Below are 7,613 nucleotides of genomic sequence, written 5' to 3' on the forward strand. Positions count from 1 at the left end.
GGTGATATGACCACAGTCACAAAGCTGGTCTGTGACAAATACCTATTCTTGAAAGTTGGTTGATAATAAACATATGTAAAAACTCTTAATACTGTGAATTATAACAAATGTGTCGTTTTCTGTAAAATGAATGAACTCACTTAGTATTTCCCGCTGACAAAACCTTTTTAAAACGCGTTTCAGGTAATTACAGTAGATTGGAGTAAGGATTGGATCCGGCACTAAAAGACTTCAAGAAGTGGCTTATTTTATTAATTAAATCAAATTAAGAAATATTGTTTTTATTAAAAGCTACCTTTGTAAAACTTGGAATTTATTCCATCCATTTAAATAAAATCCGGTGTTTCTAAACTCTGATATTTTTCCTAACTCACGGTCCTGATGAAATTTCCGCTGCAATGTTTTTCAAAATAATCACCGGTACCACTGGACTGCTCGCGGCTCCTGATTCCGTCCAGGGTGGGATCGGGGGTCGTGACATATGTAGATGGGGATCCTCGTCCGCAAGCCCATGGAAGGTTGCGGAGTTTTGAAGCATTTGTATCAAATGCGGCCGAAGTTCAAAGTTGTTGGCTTCGACATTCGGTGCATTGATAGCGGCGCCGAGATTACCTACGGTGGGTCGTAGGTAATCCATGAGGGTACGTTGGTCCGCCATTGGAAGTGGGTCCCCCGAAACTTTCTCTTGGTTTTTAGCTTTAAGTCTTCTTCTTAGAAAGCGTTCGGGTTCGTCTAGGGGTTCTTTTATGTCTCTACTAGAACTGGAGCTCATACACTGGAAAGTTCAAATGTGGCGCCTGGGTTCCAAGTCCTGCAATAAAAACAAAAAAGAACGTTGGTCAGAAGCTTCACCACGGCCCCGTGCTCAGATGAACACGACCCGTGGTCGGAGATACAGTGATTGTTTTCCGGATCCCTGTTACTGGGGAGTTCGACACAGCCCCTGTTGCACCGACACGGCCCCGTGCTCAACTCTCTGTAACTCGGAAAATGAAAACTGCCAGTAACAATGCTGGGCACGGCTCGTGTCCGACCAGGCACGGCCTGTGCTGAGCTCTGCAAAAGCTGAAAAAATTAAGAAAAAATCCTAAAAAATAGAAAAAATAAGAAAAACGATTAGGCCGTTGATTCCTAACTTTCTTAAAATCCTTGTGTCCCCGGCAGCGGCGCCAAAAACTTGATGCGCGTGTGGTGTTATAGGTTTTTATGTATATTTTTAGCCCTTTTTACACGTTAGTCAATTTTAAATTTATAAAACACGATATTTTACTAACACCAAACACACATATGGGCAAGTGCACCCATCGTGAGCGTAGTATAGTGTTGGTAAGATACCGAGGTCGTCCAAGGACACAAGAGCTTTTAATACCAGTTTATCCTCAACGTCTAATCAAATTAAAAGTTTAGAAAAAGGTTTTAAACTAGAAAATAAAAACTAAAAATGCTGAAAATAAAAATAAAAGTAAAAACAGATAGGCAAGATGAATCACTTGGATCCGACTCGTGTTTAGTGTAACCTTTGATTATTTCCGCACTTTTGCACTTTTTAAGAGATTATCTTAGTTATCGTAGAAGGCCCCTCTTTTGAAGGTGACGTTACCCTCAACCCAGTAGTTTGAGTCATCAAGGATACAATCCTAAAGGGTTGGATTATTGAAAGATAATTAATTAAGTTATTAATGCGTAATGTGGTAGGCCCCTCTTTTGAAGGTGACGTTACCCTCGGCTAAGTAGTCTGAGTCAGCAGGGATACAGTCCTAAATAGCCGGGTTAATGTTTTTATAGTAGTTTACATATGAGGGGATCAAGGAGTTCGGACCCCCGCCATCCAATACCAGTGGGTATTGAAGGAGGTCCTACTAAAGTTGACCCAGGTCCTTGCAGGATCTATACACTGAACAAGGCAAGACTCTTACCAAACCATTCCCTTAACCCCCGACCAGGTAGCCAACATATCTCCATATAGACCGTGGAGATATGAATGGTGAAAATCTTTTATTTTATATAGACAGTAAAATAATGCCAAGACACCATGGACAAATGATAAGGAAGATTCACCTTCAACATAAGAAACTACTTATTAAAGTCATTAATACATAACCAAATAAAAAGTGCGAAAAGATTAAAAATAAAAAGTATTACACTAGACACTTGTCTTCACCAAGTGATGTAAGAGACTTAGGCAAACATGGCCTTTGATTGTCAAGAACTCTTACGATCAATCTTGGATCCCGAGACTACTCACACACTCTATGATGGATGATGGATGATGATGGTGGATGTGGGTTGTGATGGTGGTGGTGGGTGGGTGAAGTGTGAGAGAGGTGGTTTGCCAAGGGATGGTTTGCAAATGAGCCAAGCACCCCTATTTATAGCCTGCACAGAAGACCGGACATGGCCCCGTGTCCACCCATCTTCTCTATCTTCATTAAATGCAGTTGTTAGGATCTGAGTTTGGATTGATTGTGATTTATGTTTGAATTAAGATGAACAATGAAGGAGTAATGCAGCGGAATTTAAATGGAAACAAACTTTTCACATTCAAACAGGAGAATTGCTTTCAACACATGTTTTCAACAATGAACCGAATGCTTAAATTTGTTTCAAGATTCAATTACAACTGCATGTATGCAACAAACTCCCCCTCAGCCTGAGCTCAGTGATTTGTTCGTACAGGAAGAAGATGGTCAAGAGCTGATAGAACAGTACAGAGCATTGTTCTATTTATAGGCACGAACAAACCACTGAGCATCTTTACTGACGTCACCATGAAAGTGACATCTAACCTCCTAACAAACTCTAACAACTGACCTATAAAACTACTGCTATGCTAACAACTGTTATACATTAAATTTAATAAAGCCAAGCTGAACTACTGCTGCATCCTTCCACTGATGTGAACCCAGCAGTACTTGTTGTAATGAAGAAAAATTATTGGGTGGCCCTGTTTTTGCGCGTGGGGTGTTGGTTCAAGTTTCCCTTGGTATCCTTCCTAAAAATTAAATCTAAACTAGAAAACATAAAAATTAATCTTAACTAAACTAAGGATAGTTCCGCGGAATGCCTCCGTGGTATGCCACATTTATAAGGGTCCTTGGCTAGACCCAAAGCTTGGTCATATGTTACCCAAGTGGGATGTTTTGCATCCCATGCTGCACCCTCAGAGAGCATCATCCAAGCTCGAGTCTATGACCTTCATGTAGTTGATCGGGTCGTCGTCTTCTACTCTCTTTCCAACTCCAAAGTTCATTTCCTTGTCCCCGATCCTCAATGTTAGTGTTCCACCATTCATATCTACCACTGCGTGGGCCGTAGCTAGGAATGGCCTTCCTAAGATGAGTGGTACTTCGGTATCTTCCTCCATATCTAGTATGATAAAGTCGGCCGGGAAGACAAATTCGCCGACTTTGACCAATAGATTTTCAGCAACACCTTGTGGATATTTGACGGACCTATCGGCGAGTTGTATGCTCATTTTTGTAGGGCTTGTTTTCCCTAGGCCGAATCGGTTGAACATTGATGCGGGCATGAGGTTGATGCTAGCCCCGAGGTCGGCTAGTGCATTGCGCATAGGGGATTCCCCAATCGAACAAGGAATTGTGAAGCTTCCAGGGTCAATCTTCTTTTGCGGGAGTTTGTTGAGTAGCAAGGTGGAGCATTCTTCGCTTAAATTAACTAATTGCAATGATTCAATTTTCCTTTTATGAGTGAGGAAGTCACTCATAAATTTTGAATATTGTCACACCCCCAAAATCCACACGCGGAGTATCACCGCTTGGGAGCGTGACTGACCAGGATCAAGCCACCAATCATATTGAACATGTAATTAATATTAAGTAAAATAAATGTAAACCATCCATTCAATACGATAGGTGTTCAAAACATAACCATAGTTTCAAAGTGTAGCGGAAGCATAGTAAATAAACCAACAGTAGTTAATAGTTTTAAATGTCATAATAGTTCAACGTAGAGACCACGATCCTTGCCCACAACGACCCGCTTCTCCAGTGCAAGCTCCAAGTACCTAACGATCTGCAAGGCATGTAACAGAATGATCAACAAACTAGTTGAGCGAGTTCACAGTAAGTAAATGCGTAATAGTAAGTAACGGGTGGCTCTACTGGGCCAATAGTAAGTTATACAGGTGGGGGCTTCCCATGTTATGTGACCACTAGACTATTCGTATTATCCCTGTTCTTCGTCCGAGAACAGTAGCGCGTATGGGGTGTACGTGGGTTTCACGTACGTATCCTTTGTACCGAGGATAGAAGTAAGTAATGCGTACACGTAGGTTTTACGTGCGTGCCTGACATCCGAGGCAGTAATGGCATATGACCACGTAGGTGTTATCCAACCTACGGAACCACGTAGGTGTTATCCCAACCTACGGAACCGTCCTGACATCCGAGGACCATGATAGGTGATAGTCTAGGAAAAACGTTTGTACGTTATAAGTCAATTGAAACCTTTAACCCATTCCCATGACCCGGGAATCCCATGCCTTAGTAGGAGTGTGAACTCACCTTGGTTTGCTCGGTATGCTAGGTTATGCACTCACAAGTAATTAATCAAGTCCTATTGTATGCACGTATAACAAATCAGTTCATGTTCACAATGATACGCATGCAATTTAATGTTCACATATCAGTCAGTTTGCATATCGGCACAACACGTATTATTTCACATTAAATCATCAGCTAGTGTGCACGAATACAAATGTTAACGTTCATCACCAAGCATGGCATGCCAAATAAATCAAGCATATATTCCATCATTCAAAGTATGTTCATAATCCCTAATATCTTTCGATCCAACTGTTATCTTTCGACACATTAGTGATCTTTCGACAAACAGTTATCACAGTTATCATTCGGACCGAATGTTATGTTTCGAACCAATGTCATCCTTCGGTCAATGTTATCCTTCGGTCAACACTACTATGGTTCGGTCAAAGCTATCCTTCGGTCAACACTACTATGGTTCGGTCAAGGCTATCCTTCGGTCAACACTACTATGGTTCGAAGGACATGTATCTTTCGGTCACAACTATGTTTCGAATAACTAATATCTTTCGACAAATAACAGTTACGTTTACACAAAGTTTCCAAGTTTATCCGATTATCAATTAACACAAATTCAAGTATTCAGTTACTTCAGAATCGATCAAACAGGGAGTTTCATATTAAATCTCATGAACCCTAATTTAACCACATGAACAATAATAACACAATCGAACCGGCCCTAAATCACTATCATGCGATTCTATTAAGACAACATCAAAACCCCAAGTATAGACAACCAATCATACTAACTGAACCGTTCGGATGCATCACATACATAATCGATTAAACAGGTTAACATCATACAAACAATCCGGCCGATTAAGCAAATCTGATTATATGTCCGGCTGATCCATCAAACATGTTCGGCCGGCTACATCTAATAGGCTCATGATCGATTCACACATTCATACTCGATAAATCAAAAACACATAATCACAAATCAATATAGACACTAACCGAAAATCTGGATTGCGGAATGAAATCCTTCGAACAGAGAATGGGTCTGCTATGCCGTCACACATACACAAGGGAACTAGGGTTTTCGAAACTAACTGTCGACTTACATGCATTCACGTATATAAACGTATCACAGGAATGGGCCAAGCCCATTAGAAAGACTGGGCCGAAAGATGTCGAAGGATATGTTTCGTGATCCTTCGGACCGAAAGATGTCGAAGGATCCTACCTTTGCTCGAAGGGTATGTTTCGAGATCCTTCGAACCTAAGGTTATCTTTCGTGATCCTTCGATCTGTATGTCATGTTTCGTGATCTAGACTAAGTGTTTTAATAATAATTCTAATATTATTTTCCCACCACAGCAAGTAATCACATATAGGCAAAACGACAATACGTTTCATTAAAACACAACGCGTACAATTTCAAGTCCACAATCCAAACAACTAAACAGTCAAAGTCAACGCGCATCTAATGCGAAAGTGAAAGTCAGAAACTCGAGTTGTCACAAATATCTAGGCGTTTGAGTTAGGACTTCGATAAATGGAACATTAACATGCAATTGTTTTAGCAAATTTTCGAACTTTGCGAATTGCTCATCGGTCTTTTGGCGAATTAACCGACCGGGGTATGGAACCACAGGATTCTTGTTTGGCTCTTAATTTAGTGGAGAAGCCTTCTCTTGTTGGGGCGTAGGTGGAGTTGTGGTTTGGCTAGATCGGCTTCTTTCAGTTGGAGGTAATGGAGCCTCCTCGGGACCCACGGTACGGTTTCTCAATGTGATGAGATGTACTTGCACCTTTGGGTTGGTTTCGGTATTACTTGGTTACGCGCCTTGTGGTCTCTCAGAGAAATTTTGAGCTAGTTTATTTAATTGTTTTTCAGTGTTTTGAATACTAGCTTGTTGATTTCTAAAATTTGATTCCAATTGTTGAAATCGATCCGAGTTTTTCTTTTCGATGTCGGAGATGAGGCGAGATACGGTATCTTCAAGCCTTTCTCGTCCCCCTTGTTGTTGAGAGAAATTTTGAGACTCGTTTCTTGGCTGTTGAAAGTTTGTTCATTGGTTTAGATTTTGTTGGTTACTACTATTGTCGGGTTTTCTCCAACCAAGGTTAGGGTGGTTACGTCATCCTTGGTTGTAGGTACCCGTTGGAGGACCCGACGGCCTAGGTCTATTATCAATGTAGTTTACCGATTCTGTTTGATTATCTACTTCTTTCATACAACTCCAATTTTCATGTGGCCCACCACACCCCTCACAAGCCATAACCGATGCCGTTTTTGTCATCTCTAGCTTTTTGATTTTTGAAGAAAGGGCCTCGATTTGAGCTTGTAAAGAAGTGCTTTCATCAACCTTATGGGTGCCCGGGGCAATAGATTTATTGCCTCAGGGTGTGTGCCACTGAAAATTGGTTTGAGCAATTTCCTCAATTTGATTATATATTTCATTTGGGCGACGATTACCTAAAAGTCCCCCGGAGCTAGAGTCAAGTGTTTGTCTTGTGTGTGGCAACAACCCATTATAGAAAGTGGATACGTGTTGCCATACTGCAAGACCGTGATGAGGACACTTTCTTAGTAGCTCCTTGAACCTTTCCCAAGTTTCATATAAGGATTCCCCATCCTCTTGTGAATATGTATTATTTTTAGTCATTAATTTAGCCGTTTTTGCAGGAGGGAAATACTTATATAGAAACTTTTGGGCTAGTTCATCCCAGGTGTTTACCGAGCCAACTGGGAGGGTATTAAGCCAAGCCTTAGCTTGGTCTTTTAGTGAAAATGGAAATATTCGAAGGCGGATGGCATCGTTTGATGCTCCATTGATCTGAAAGGTATCACATATTTCTAAAAAATTAGTAATATGTAGATGGGGATCCTCGTCCGCAAGCCCATGGAAGGTTGCGGAGTTTTGAAGCATTTGTATCAAATGCGGCCGAAGTTCAAAGTTGTTGGCTTCGACATTCGGTGCATTGATAGCGGCGCCGAGATTACCTACGGTGGGTCGTAGGTAATCCATGAGGGTACGTTGGTCCGCCATTGGAAGTGGGTCCCCCGAAACTTTCTCTTGGTTTTTAGCTTTAAGTCTTCTTCTT

At 41.2% G+C, this 7,613-nt stretch overlaps 1 non-coding gene across 1 annotated transcript; it reads left to right on the plus strand.

The window, feature by feature from the left end:
• Positions 1 to 7,073: 7,073 nt before the first annotated feature.
• Positions 7,074 to 7,180, plus strand: LOC118491865. The gene has a single exon (XR_004892310.1). It is a non-coding gene; the product is annotated as a small nucleolar RNA R71 (small nucleolar RNA).
• The last annotated feature ends 433 nt before the right edge of the window (positions 7,181 to 7,613 follow it).

This window comes from Helianthus annuus, chromosome 4 (genome assembly GCF_002127325.2).
Source record: "Helianthus annuus cultivar XRQ/B chromosome 4, HanXRQr2.0-SUNRISE, whole genome shotgun sequence".
In the NCBI taxonomy this organism is placed as follows: Eukaryota; Viridiplantae; Streptophyta; class Magnoliopsida; order Asterales; family Asteraceae; genus Helianthus; species Helianthus annuus.